The sequence below is a fragment of the Tenrec ecaudatus genome, chromosome 6 (genome assembly GCF_050624435.1).
Source record: "Tenrec ecaudatus isolate mTenEca1 chromosome 6, mTenEca1.hap1, whole genome shotgun sequence".
In the NCBI taxonomy this organism is placed as follows: domain Eukaryota; kingdom Metazoa; phylum Chordata; class Mammalia; order Afrosoricida; family Tenrecidae; genus Tenrec; species Tenrec ecaudatus.
The window spans coordinates 63,440,342-63,454,659 of record NC_134535.1 but is presented as its reverse complement, the minus strand read 5'-3'; the positions used below and the strand labels follow the sequence as shown (position 1 = coordinate 63,454,659).

At 42.8% G+C, this 14,318-nt stretch overlaps 1 non-coding gene across 1 annotated transcript; it reads right to left on the bottom strand.

Moving 5' to 3' along the window:
* Positions 1-13,062: 13,062 nt before the first annotated feature.
* On the bottom strand, positions 13,063-13,226 carry LOC142452157 (U1 spliceosomal RNA). The gene has a single exon (XR_012785194.1). It is a non-coding gene; the product is annotated as a U1 spliceosomal RNA (small nuclear RNA).
* Between the last annotated feature and the right edge of the window lie 1,092 nt (positions 13,227-14,318).

Here is a 14,318-nt window from a genome sequence, read left to right as displayed (position 1 = left end):
TGGATGGAGTTAAAAAAAAAAGAAGAAAAAATATTCGGTTCAGTACATTAGGTTCCTGACAAATAGGCAGCTGAGGGTGTGTAGGTTTCAAGTTCCCAGTAGAGGTCTTAATCTAGTTTAGCAGGAAATCACATCTGCATTTTAAATCACAAATGGTAATCTCCCTGCCCCCCAGGAGAATGTGGTAAATAATCCCACACACAAAATTTCTGTCCTAGACTATGTATATCTGGGATATTTTCTTTTAAAAATCATTTTATTAGTGGCTCATAGAACTCTTTTCACAATCCATGCATACATCATGTGTGTCCAGCACATTCACAGGCATGTTGACATCATCATTCTTAAAACACCTGCTTTCTACTTGAGCCCTTGGTATCAGTTCCTCATTTTCTCCTCTCTCTCCACTCCCCCTCCTCCTGAACCCTTGATAATTTATAAATAATTATTATTTTATCATATCTTACACATCCGACATCTCCCTCATCCAGTTCTCCACTGTCCGTCCTCCAGGGAAGAGGCTATATGTAGACCTTGTCATCTGTTCCCCCTTTCTCCCTCACCCTCCCTCCACCCTCCTGATATCCCCACTCTCACCATTGATCCTGAGGGGTTCATCTGTTCTGGATTCCCTGTATTTCCAGTTCCTATCTGTGCTAGTGTACATCTTCCGGTCGAGCCGGTTATGTAAGGTAGAATTGGGATCATGATAGTGGGGGTGGGGTGGGGTGGAGGAAGCATTTAAGAACTAGAGGAAAATTGTATGTTTCATTGTTGCTACACTGCACTCTGACTGGCTCGTCACCTCCCCACAGCCCCTCTGCAAGGGGATGTCAAATTTCTCACAGATGGGCCCTGGGTTCCCACTCTGCACTCCCCCTCATTCACAATGACATGATTTTTTTTTTTTTGGTCTTTGATGCCTGATACCTGATCCCTTCGATGTCTTGTCATCTCACAGGCTGGTGTGCATTTTCCATGTGGGCTTTGTTGTTTCTCAATTAGATGACCTATTGTTTATCTTCCAGCCTATGGGACCCCAGATTTTATATATTTTGACAGCTGGGAACCATCAGCTATCTTCACTGCATTTGCCTATGCACCCGCTTTGTCTTCAGCATTCATATCAGGGTAGGCTGGTGTGCTTCTTCCACGTGAGCTTTGCTGTTTTTTATACAGAGCTATATGCATGTGTATAGTTATCTAGCATAAATGGACCTTCAAATATAAAGGAATGAAATATTTGCACCCTGAATTGTTACAGTTGGAAAAAAACAATCTTTAATCTTCATGGTGGGTCTTGCACCCTCTTTCTTAATAATAGTTCCATTAAGTAGAACATTTAGTCCAAGTTCAAGAATAACAAAATTAATTATTAACAAGAGAGATAGCTTATGGAATCTAAGGACTAGAACCAAGAGTTCTATCAGGATAAATGGAGAAAAGGTTGAAATTGTCAAGGATTTTGTCTTGCTTGGATCCATAATCAGTGGTCATGGAAGCAGCAGTCAAGAGATCAAACTGTACAGTGCACTGGGGAAATCTGCTGCAAAGGCTTGAAAATCAGGGAGGTTACCTTTGAGGATGAAGGTGTGCCTGACCCCAGCCAACAGCCTCATTATGCCTGTGAAAGTTGGACATTTGATAAAGAAAACTGAAGAGGAACTGATGCATTTGAAGAGTGGTGATGGAAACGAATATTGAAAGTACTAACAACTGAAAAAAAGAACAACAAAAAAATCCATCTTGGAAGAAGTATAGCCAGAGTGCTCCTTAGAGGCAAGATTGAGGAGATTGCCTCTCCCGTATTTTAGACATGGTGTCAGGAGTGAGCCGTCCCTGGAGAAAGATACCATCAAGTGGAAGGGCAGCAAAGGAGAGGCAGGCCCTCAAGAAGATGGACGAGCCCTGTGGCTGCAACAATGGGCTCAAGCATCAGAACAATTGTGAGGACGGTGCAGGACAGGGCTGTGCGTCATTCTGGGAACCGAATCCATGTCACCTAACAACAACATCAAGAACAAGGACCAGGGCTACGATACAGCTGGGTTCAGAGAAGGTTGAAATTGTTGACTGGAAACATGTTGGGGATCCTGGGGAGCTCCTCATGCCTCGCGCTCTTTCTGTGCACCTACTGCTTCTTTTGAGGGGACTTTTCCAGTTACTGAGTGTAGTGGACTCTGGTCACCAGCAGTTCCCAAGGTGACAAGGTTAAGTTACCTGGAGGGTCTAACTCTCTTGATCCCAGTTCAAAATATCCAGGGACTTGGCCCTCTGATTTGCTCAGCTTGGACCTTAGTCCACTAAACTAAGGTCAATATTGGAGTCGTATTACATAAAATGGTCCCTTTCTATAGACTGATAAATTATTAGATTAGAAGAACTGTTTTATATATATATCAAGTGACTTACTTTATCCTCAAAATGATTTAGTTCATCCCCCAAAATTTCAAACTTACTGCCACTGAGTCAACATTGGCGCATAGCAACTCTGTAGGAGAGGGTAGAGCTGGCCCTGTGAATTTCCAAGACTAACTCTTTGCAGGAACAGAAAACCCCTTGTTTTTCTGGAAGAGCAGCTGGTGGTGACCTTGAGTTAGCAGCTCAAAGGCTGACCCCAAACAGGGATCATTATTTAAAAGTTCAAAAGAGATAGAGAGAAGCCAGTCACTATTGGTCAGCACCAGCGAACGAAAAAGGGTTCATCTGAAAGGGACCGTGGGAGTGCATGCTCGAACCGAACAAAGCAAACTCACTGCCACGAGCTGATTCGACTCGCAGCCACCTCTAGATAGGGCCTCCACTTTCTCCTGCGGAATGGCTGGTGATGAACTTCTGCTCCTAAACCCAGCAATGTCCAGAACCACATCCAGAACCTTGTAAAATAGAATAATCAACCAGCGAAGATCGGCATTTACCCCAGGACACAGTTCAGAGGTTAGGAAAGAGGAGGGAGGGAAACAGGAAACAGGGTAAAAGTGGGGTAAGTGATGGTCTATTGAGGGGATTGCAAAGGATGAGTTGGAACAAGATGTGTTTTATTGCGCTGGTTCCTGGAGGCTTCCTCACCCCCCATTGCCATGACCCCAGTGCTGCTCTCAATTCAGACTAGACTGGAACAGGTACCAGGTATAGATAAGAGATGGGAGTTCAGGACACACGGATTCCAGGAACAGGAGTGGGAATAGTGATACTAGAAGGGTAGGGAGAAGAGGGGAAGAGGAAGAGAGAAAGGGGGAACCGATCACAATGATCTACACATAACCATATACTCCTCTCCAGGGGGAAAAACAACAGAAACATGGTGAAGGGAGAGAGCGGTCAGTGTGAGATAGGAAAATAAAAATAATGTACACTCTATCAAGGGGTTATGAGGGTGGGGCCAGGGGAAAATAAAAGGAGGAGCTGATACCAAGGGCTCAATTGAAAGTAAATGTCTAGGAAAGAATGAAGGCAACATATGTACAAATTTGCCTGATGCAAGCGATGTATGGATTGTGATCAGAGTTGTAAGAGACCCCAATAAAATAAAAAACAAACAAACTATTATCACATGTAAACCTTTACCCAATTCACAAAGTTAAAAAAAAATTTTGGCTCTCTTTCATGAGATTTTTATTCATTAAGGCTCAACTCTTCCTTTTAAAACTTTACTTCTGGATCTGATCTTGAAGTACCTTTGGGGACACCCGATCCCACCAACTGCACCACAGCGGAAAGGAGTAGCCCTCTGCTGCCATGAAGACCACAAGCTCGGACACTATGGCGTTCTTCTGTTCTGCTCTATGGTCCCGTAGGCTTGCTAGGAGCCGGAATTGACTCAAGGGCAGTGAACCTTGGATGCTGGTGATGTGATGTGTTCAAAACCTCCAGCTTCTTCCTGGGAAAGAGCTGAGTTTTCTTTTTTACTTTATTATTGTTGTCAGTTTGGGGTTTTTTCTTTTCTTTTAAAAAATACATACATATGGTTTTATACAGTTTTATGCTTGAATTTTATAGTAAAAAAGTAATTTTATGACTGCATATGCAAATGTGGTGAAGGAAGTTGATGGTGCCGGCTATCAAAAGACATAGCGTCTGGGGTCTTAAAGGCTTGAAGGCAAACAAGTGACCATCTAGCTCAGAAGCAACAAAACCCACATGGAAGAAGCACACCAGCCTGTGTGATCACAAGGTGTCGAAGGGATCAGGTATCAAGCATCATCAGAACAAAAAAATCATATCATTGTGAATGAGCGGGGGAGGGAGGGTGTGGAGTGGAGACCCAAAGCCCATTTGTAGGCCACTGGACATTCCCTTACAGAAGGGTCTCGGAGAGGAGACAAGCCAGTCAGGGTGTGATGTAGCAACGATGAAAAATATAACTTTCCTCTAGTTCCTAAATGCTTCCATCCCCCCTCCCCCCACAGCAAATATCATGATCCCAATTCTACTTTACAAATTTGGTTAGATGGGAGGATGTACACTGGTAAAGATGGGAGCTGGAAATACAGGGGATCCAGGACGGATGATCCCCTCAGGACCAGTGGTGCGAGTGGTGATACCGGGAGGGTGGAGGGAGGATGGGTTGGAAAGGGGGAATCGATTACAAGGATCTACATATAACCTCCTTGGGGGACAGAAAAGTGGGTGAAGGGATACATTGGACAGTGCAAGATATGACAAAATAATTTATAAATTATCAAGGGTCCATGAAGAAGGGGGGAGCAGAGAGGGGGGGATGAGGAGCTGATACCAGGGGCTTAAGTGGAGAGCAAATTTATAAAAGCCCCACAAGCCATACCCGCATCTATTGTGTCAAGCACATATGTACATTCGTTGCTCTCATCATTCTCGAAACATTTGCTTTCTACTTGAGTCCTTTGTATCAGCTCCTCATTTTTCCCTCCCTCCCCACCCACTCCCTTGCGAACCCTTGATACTTTATAAATTATTATTTTGTCATGTCTTACACTGTCTGACATCTCCCTTCGCCCATTTTTCTGTTGTCTGTTCCCAGGGAGGGGGTTATATGTAGATCCTTGTGATCAGGTCCCCCTTCCACCCCACCTTCCCCTTCCCCTCCTGGTATCACTACTCTCATTATTGGTATTGAGGGGTTTATCTGTCCCAGATTCCCTGTGTTTCCAGTTCCTATCTGTACCAGTGTACATCCTCTGGTCTAGCTGTATTTGTAAGGTAGAATTGGGATCATGAAAGGGGCGGGGGAAAGCATTAAAGAACTAGAGGAAAGTTGTATGTTTCATCATTGCTATACTGTACCCTGACTGGCTCATCTCTTCCCCGCAACCCTTCTGTAAGGGGGTGTCCAGTTGCCTACAGATGGGCTTTGGGTTTCCACTCTCCACACCCCCTCATTCACAATGATATGATTTTTGTGATCTTTGATGCCTGCGACCTGATCCCATTGACACCTTGTGATCACATAGGCTGGTGTGCTTCTTCCATGTGGGCTTTTTTGCTTCTGAGCTAGATGTCTGCTTGTTTATCTTAAAACCTCTAAGACCCAGATGCTACAAATTTTGGTAGCTGGGCACCATCAGCTTTCTTCACCACATTTGCTTATACACCCATTTTTTCTTCAGAGATGATGTCAAAAAGGTGAGCATATCATGGAATTCCAGGTTATAACAAAGTGTTCTTGCATTGAGGGAGTACTTGAGTAGAGGCCTAATGTCCATCTGCTTTCTTAATACTAAACCTATAAATATATGCACATATTCATGCCTGTATTTAGACCTCTATAAATTCCCTTTGCCTCCTAGTTCTTTCCTCTATTTAGTTTTACTTTCCTCATGATAGGTTCCACTATCATGCTCAGCCTTCATTTGGGTTTCAGTAATTCCTATCAGTTGCATTGCCCTTGATCAAGCCCTACCAGGCCTCCTACACCCTCCTCGCTATTGCTTTTTGATCACTTGTTCCCTTGTCTCTGGGTTTGTTAGCACCCACTTCCTTTCCCCCACCTCCCCTTCGTAAACAGTGACAGTCTTGGAAACCCAGAGGAGCAGTTCTACCCTGTCCTATAGGGTTGCTGTTTGTTGGGCAAACAAACATGGCAGTGAGTTTTGAGTTTTACTATGTGCTTGTACCTTTGGACTTCAAGGAAATCTTATATAAAGGGGAAGGAATTTCTGAATCAGGATATTCCATTCTTCTTATTTGTCAGGACTGAAATTTTTTCATAGCCAAATAAATTCTTTTCTACGGAATGGAAATATGAAAGGCATGTTTTGCTTTATATTTAGTCTAGGCTTATGCTATTCTATTGTCCTACCAAATGCTACTAGATATTTGTGCATTTTCAATTCTGAAACTATAGTCAGTGACATTCTCTCATATATGCATTATTAACCTCGAGCATTAAATGCCTGGTCCTGACCATTTTCTTTTAAAGTTTTCTGGAAATTCTGCTGGCTATCATCCAGGGAGCCCCTTCAGGGAGAATCTTTTCATGTTTTTGGTGGCCATTTGGATGTCCTCTTTGTTGAAATGTCTATTTTGGGTCTTTTGCCCATTTTATGATTGGGTTGTCTTTTTTGTTTTTACATTGTTGAAGTGTTATATACATTTGTTTCCTAGATTCTTATCAGATATAGAGTGTTAAAGATATTCTCCTAGTCACAATGTTGTCTTTTCATTTTTTGGTGGACTTTTGATGAACAAAAGTTTGAATATTTATCAATTCCCCTTTATGTGCTTTGTCTTTTTCTCTTGGAGCTTTTATTATAGGCCCACCTCTGCGGCTCCTGCATTTTCCTCCAAGAATTTTATGGCCTTAGCCAGTACCTTGGGGTCTTCATCAGCTAATTTTTGAGATTAGATTACCACCCTTTCTTCCTCCCCTCTATTAGAGTCAGAAAATGAAATCTTTAGATAGGGGAGTGGAGTCAGGGACAGCAGCGAAGATGAGGGTAATCAGAAATTCAATCCGAAACCCACGCCTGTCAAGTTGGCTCTGGCTCATGGCGAGCTGTGCTGGCGTCATGGTTAAGCACGTGTCTGCTAATTGAAATGCCAGCAGTTTGAACTAACCAGCAGCTCCATGGGAAGAAGATGTGCAATCTGCTTCCATAAAGATTTCCAGCCTTGGAAACCCTGTGGGACCATTCCAGTCTATTCTATAGGGTTGCTGTGAATGAGAATAATCAGAAAAGGCTAGAAAAAAGAGTTTGAGGCCTAGCTGGGCAGGATGAACCAGCACTGACATGGAACAAAGACAATTTCTCCACACGCCCTCTCCCCGGGGCTGCATAAATTGACGAGCATGTTGGTCAGGTAAAGGTAAGAGAAGATTATGTGTAAGCTTGGTGTGTTAGATCAGCGGAAAGCTACCATTTGGCTATTCAGTTTAGAGACATCATTGCCTAATTTACTCTGTCTCTTACCAATTTTGGAACCGTTTTCTGATTCTCTGCCTCACAAACCCTATTACAGTCTGTTTGGGCTTATGTAATGTATCCTTTAACATCTTCCCTCAGGCGTGTTAATCAATCCTGGCGTGCTCCAAGCAAAGATAGATGAGTCTTCAGGGGAACGGCTCAGTCAAACGAATTGATCTGATTCCATGTATGTTTTCTTTCCTAGGAAGTACTGAGGTGCAAAGTGGTAGTAAGTGTGCACATGAAAGAGGAGAGGAGGCAGAGCTATAAAGGGGATCTTTCCCCACAGCAGGCTGTTGGTGTATTTACATTTCTTCAGCTATATTGAAAGTTTCTAAGATGTTTCCTATATAATTTCCTCTTTCATTTCTCCTAATAACCACAGATAAAAAGCCCAAACCAAACTCACTGCCGTCAACATGATGTCAACTCATAGCCACCCTGTGGGATAGGCAGAAACACCCCAGTGAGCTTCGAATACTATAACTCTTTTCAAGAGTAGAAAGCCGCATCTTTCTCCTGCAGAGCAGCTGGTGGTTTTGAACAGCTGGCCTTGTGGAGCACAGCCCACTATGCAACCAGGGCTCCTTAATAGCTGTAGATAGCGGCAGTGAGGTCGGAGCTCCTTAACTTTAGTGGTAAAGGTAAGTTGGAATAGGCTTTGGAGAGAGATAGTGGGAATTTTCAAAAGATTGAAAAATTGGAGCCCATGTCCGTGGGTTAAGACCATTGAAAATGCTGACCTAAAGGTAGAGAAGGCCCCCCAAGGTTGAGATTACATCCTGGTGGGGTGGTCCATGCTAAGGTGAGGCACATCTCTGTGGAGCCTCAATTTACCTACGTATTGGTGGAGAGAGGATTACATGTATATGGATGGATACACTTGTAGTGTGGAAGAGAGTGTAACATTCTCATCATTTGTTGACTTAAAACCGGAGATTTAAAAGAAATGTTCAGCTTTGGTTAAGCTGCCATGGCTTAGCTTCCTGAGTCCTTGAAGCATGTATTTAATTTTTTTCAGCTATCCGAAGACATTCTGCTTTTCAATGAAATTGTGAAGCATGAAAACCAGCTCTCCTCCAGCCTGATGCAACCAGGATTATAGGCTACACCCACCACCACCACACCCCGCCCCCCAAGCCCACTGCCATTGATTCCCATTCATAAGGGCTCTTTATAGGGTTTCTGAGACTGTAAATCTTTATGGGAACAGGCATTCTCATCTTTCTCCCTCAGGGCAGCTAGTGGATTTGACCTGCTGATCTTGTGGTTACCTGTCTAACACCTAAGCCACAGTGCTAGGGCCCTCTAGCCTTCATAGAGGATTTTAATTTAAATACAAAGAAGGGCTTCATTGATGTTATCAAAAAAGAAATGATCAGAGTGAATTTAGAAACATTGATGATGGAATATTTCTTACCTTAGGGGAAAAAAGTAACAGAGCAACTTAAAAAAATCATTTTATTGGGGGTTCTTACTGCTCAGATAACAATCCACAAATCGATTGTATCAGGCATATTTGTACATATGTTGCCATCATCATTTCCAAAACATTTTCTACTTGAGCCCTTGGTAAAAGCTCTTCTTTTTGCCCCTCCCCGACCTTCATGAATCTTTGATCAATTATATATTGTTATTATTATTTCACATCTTACACTGTTCATTGTCTCCCATCACCCACATTTCTGTTATTCGTCCCCTTTGGGGTGGGGTGGAGTGTGTGCTATATATCCAATCTTGTGATGGGTTCCCCCTTTCTTCCTCTTCCCCCTCCCTGAACATCCTTGATACCACTACTCCCACTACTGTCCTGAATTCCATGTGTTGAGAGCTCATATCTGTACCAATGTGTGTTCTCCAGTTTAGCCAGATTTGTAAGGTAGAAATGGGTCATGGTAGAGCAGGGAAGGAAGCATTCAGGAACTAGAGGAATGATGTGTGTTTCATTGGTGCTATACTGCACCTTGGTTGAATCATCCCTTCCTTATAACCCTTCTGTGGAGGGATATCCAATTGTCTACAGATGGGCTTTGGGTCTCCACTCCAATCCTCCTCTTTTACATCGATATAGTTGTTCGTTTTGGATCTTTGGGTACCTGAAATCTGATCCTGTCAACACCTCATGATCACACAAGCTGGCATGCTTCTTTCATGTGGGTTTATTTGCTTCTCTGCTAGATGGCCGCTTGTGTAACTTCAAGCCTTTAAGACCCCAGACTCTATATCTTTTGATAGTGGAACACCATCAGCTTTCTTCACCACATTTGCTTATGCACCCATTTTGTCTTCCGCGATCATGTCAGGAAGGTGAGTATCAGAAGAGTGCCAGGTTATTAGAGCAAAGTGGCTTTGTATTAAGGGAGGTCTTGAGTAGAGGCCCAAAGTCTATCTGCTGTCTAAATACTTAACATATAAGTATATGAACATTGACCTCTATCTATTTCATTATAAATTAATATATTTACAGATATACATGCCTATAGCTATAACTCTATAAATAGCTTTTTTCCTTTTAAAAATATTTATTTATTTAAAACATTTTATTAGGGGCTCATACAACTCTTATCACAATCCATACATATACATACATCAATTGTATAAAGCACATCTGTACATTCTTTGCCCTAATAATTTTCTTTTTTTTCTCCTCTTTTCTTTTTTCACATTTTATTAGGAGCTCATACAACTCTTTTTTTGCCAATTTAAATACAGCTTTATTTTCAAGGCATTGCATCTTCCACTTACAGCTCATACAACTCTTATCACAATCCATACATATACATACATCAATTGTATAAAGCACATCCGCACATTCCCTGCCCCAATAATTCTCAAAGCATTTGCTCTCCACTTAAGCCCTTTGCATCAGGTCCTCTTTTTTTTTCCCCTTCCCTCCCCACTCCCCCCTCCCTCATGTGCCCTTGGTAATTTATACATTGTTATTTTGTCATGTCTTGCCCTAACTGGAGTCTCCCTTCCCCCCCTTCTCTGCCATCCATCTCCCAGGGAGGAGGTCACATGTGGATCCTTGTAATCGGTTCCCCCTTTCCAACCCACTCACCCTCCACTCTCCCAGCATCGCCCCTCACACCCTTGGTCCTGAAGGTATCATCCACCCTGGATTCCCTGTGCCTCCAGCCCCTATATGCACCAGTGTACAACCTCTACCCTATCCAGTCCTGTAAGGTAGAATTCGGATCATGGTAGTTGGGGGAAGGAAGCATCCAGGATCTGGGGGAAAGCTGTGTTCTTCATCAGTACTACCCCGCACCCTGACTGACCCATCTCCTCTCCTAAACCCCTCTATGAGGGGATCTCCAGTGGCCGACACTTGGGCCTTGGGTCTCCACTCTGCACTTCCCCCTTCATTCAATAGGAGATATATATATATATATATATATTGACTGCACACCTCATGATAGGATCACTGAAGACAAATGGGTGCATAAGCAAATGTGGTGAAGAAAGCTGATGGTGCCCGGCTATTGAAAGAGATAGTGTCTGGGGTCTTAAAGGCTTGAAGGTGAACAAGCGGCCATCTAGCTCAGAAACAATAAAGCCCACATGGAAGAAGCACACCAGCCAGTGCGATCACGAGGTGCCAAAGGGACCAGGTATAAGGCATCATGCAAAATATATATATATATGTATATGTATATATGTATGTATGTATGTATGTATGTATGTATGTATGTATGTGTGTGTGTATAGCCGGGCACCATCAGCTTTCTTCACCACATTTGCTTATGCACCCATTTGTCTTCAGCGATCCTGTCATGGAGGTGTGCAGTCAATGATATGATTTTTTGTTCTTTGATGCCTGATAACTGATCCCTTTGGGACCACGTGATCACACAGGCTGGTGTGTTCTTCCATGTAGGCTTCGTTGCTTCTGAGCTAGATGGCCGCTTGTTTATCTTCAAGCCTTTAAGACCCCAGTCACTATCTCTTTTGATAGCCGGGCACCATCAGCTTTCTTCACCACTTTTACTTGTTCACCCACTTTGGCTTCAGCAGTTGTGTCGGGAGAGTGAGCATCATAGAGTTCCAATTTAATAAAAGAAAGTATTCATGCATTGAGGGAGTGCTTGAGTAGAGGCCCAAGGTTCTTCCGCCACCTTAATACTTGACCTATAAATATAGACACGTAGATCTCCTATTTCTTTCCTCTATTTCCTTTCACCTTCCTCCCATCCCACTATCATGCTGACCCTCCATTTGCCTGTCAGTAATTCCTCTCGGATACATTGTACTTGACTGGGCCCTACCAGGCATTATATGTCCTCCTCACTATCAGTTTTTGATATCTTTTTGTTCCTTTATCCCTGAGTTTGTAGGCTCCCCACTCCCCCTCCCCGACCCCTCCTTTCCCATGTCCCTCCGGAACCGCCAGTCCCATTGTTTTCTTGGGATTGTTCATCCTGCCTATCTCATGTAGATAGACACAGGGAGAAAGAAAAAGAAAGAAGCAAAAACAAACAAGAAAAAAAATCTCAAATAGGCAGTTCCAGATCTGTCTGCTGACCCTTTTGTATGTTTTCTGATCAAGTCTGATGAGGTGCCAAGCCCTGTCCCCAAGTCAGAAGTCTATTTTTAGGATTGCTCCGGGACTTGGTTACTTTGCTCCCCTTGTTGCCCTGTTGCAATCCCTTTGGGTTTTACCCCACCATGCATGGGGTAGACCAGGCACACTTTCTGCACAGTGTCTCCAGTGCTGGCCCCTGCAGTGCTCTGGGTCAGTGAGGGAACATCATGTTTTGTAGTGGGGCCAGCCCTATGGTCCTCTCTGTGCATTGGCTGCTCTGCGCCGGGATGTCCTCGCCGGGGTTTGGTGCACTACGATGGTGTTTTCTATCTCCCCTCGCTCCCCCTTAGTTCGTTCCTGTGTGCTTTGTACAGACATGCTTCTCTCCTCAGGCGCTATCTTCAGTGCTGTCCTCTGCATTGCCTTTGTCTTGGGAGGGGGTCAACGCAGCTCGGCTTGGACCGGCCCCATCATCCTCTCTGTTAGTTAGCTGCTCCGTGCCAGTGGATTGTCCTCCCAGCTTGGCACTCTAAGAGCAACTTTTTATGTTGGCCCCTGAATCCTTCCTGTGGTTTTCTGTCTGAGATAGAGAGTTCAGGGTAGGATAGTTTACTGATATTTCTTTCTTTGGTGAGCCATCTTCACTGAAATTGAATCATGGTTAACAGACCTCTTGGTAAGGATATCAGAAGACAATATAGAAGTCAACGTCTCAGAATTTTGCTGTATTGAGATGTGTGGACATAAATCACAAAATCACTAAACTATGTCATTTTAGTATTTTCATACACACTAATTCTCTGACTCCAGTTACAAAAGACATAGATTTAAGTGCAAAGTGAATGTCACCCTTTCTCCACCACATCTAGAATTAACTACAAATAACTTTTTTACGTGTTTCTATAGAAATAGGGATGCCCACACACACACAGTCATATTATTTCTTCAACTTGATTTTGGTTCCTATCCAATGTGTAAGATATTTACACACAATTTCCTATATCACACTTCCTAATAGATAAAGGCAGCTTTTATTGTTCCATTATGTGATTCTACTACGTATTGCTTAATCAATCTCATATTTCAGGATATTTAGGCTTTGTGGCAGATGGCATAAGTTACTCAATATCAATTACAGTTTTGTTTTTTTTTAATCAGGGGAGAGCGCGAACGCAGTCCCCAACTACCACAAATTATGCAGTCGAGTTTCCCACATTTGGGGAAATCGCAGGGGTCAGCACATCCGGGGTGCACTGGATAAGTCTCGCCCTGGGAAAACCACCTTCGTGATCATGGTATCTCCCCTGCCAGGTAAGTATCAATTACAGTTTTGTCTAATGAAGAGAATTCAAATTTTGCTTAAGATAACAATATCTTTAACTAAAATTTTACCTTAATGAAACTCCCCAGTGGGTTATGTGTGATATGGCTTTGGTTATTCCTATATAAGTGTAGGGTATACATTCTCAGTGGACATAATAAAGTCTTAATGGGTTAAAATTGGTTCTGAAAGTGAAAAACCTTAGAAATCCCAATGGTTAGCAGTCCTTCAATGTCTTCCAAAGCTCAAACTTTCCCTATGAAATCATATTCCTTAGTATTTATGTTGGCTATACCTTGTACTGCTAACTGCAAGGTCATCAGTTTGAAACCATCAGTCACTCTGTGGAAGAAAGATGAGGTTTTATTTGTGCATACAGGCTTTGAATACCAAGAATCGGCTCTACCCTGTCCTGTAGGGTCTCTATGAGTCAGAATCAAGTCAATGACAATGCATTTAAATTTTAAGTATTGTGTTTGAGTATTTCACAAGCAGCACTCACATTGAATTAATGGAAAGAAATGAAGGTATGAACGATCTTTGCTATAAGGCATGGGGACTAGGTGGCTATGTTTGGAGAATTTTCTTGAAATTTATTGCTCAGTCTTGAAGCCATGTGGGGAGAGGTGGCCTGCTACTGGCTATCTTACAGATGTTGTTTGATCCAGTGCTTCTACGATGTGGGCTTTGATAATTAAACACATATATTTTATATTTAATTCTACAAACATTGTACAACTCACCATCATGTCCGTTGCTGAAAAGGAAAAAGAGGCAGATTGTAGCTGAATAAATAGCTTGTTCCCCTGATAGCCTCATATCAACCAGAGTTCAAATAGAGCTAAATTGCCAGTAAAAGTAAACTATCAAGGAACATCATGTTCTTTATCCCCATTTGCCTGTGGACTTCCTTTTCTAGGAGTGTTTCCTGTCTGGATAGTGCATCGCAACCCCAGGCGCCTCATACTTGTCCTGTTTTCTCCCCAACAAAAACTTCCGTAAGGAAAAAAAACCAAAAACAACTCAATGGTTCCAAAGCATAAGTGATTGAATGTATAAATTTTTACTGTTCAAAAAACATTTGCTTTTT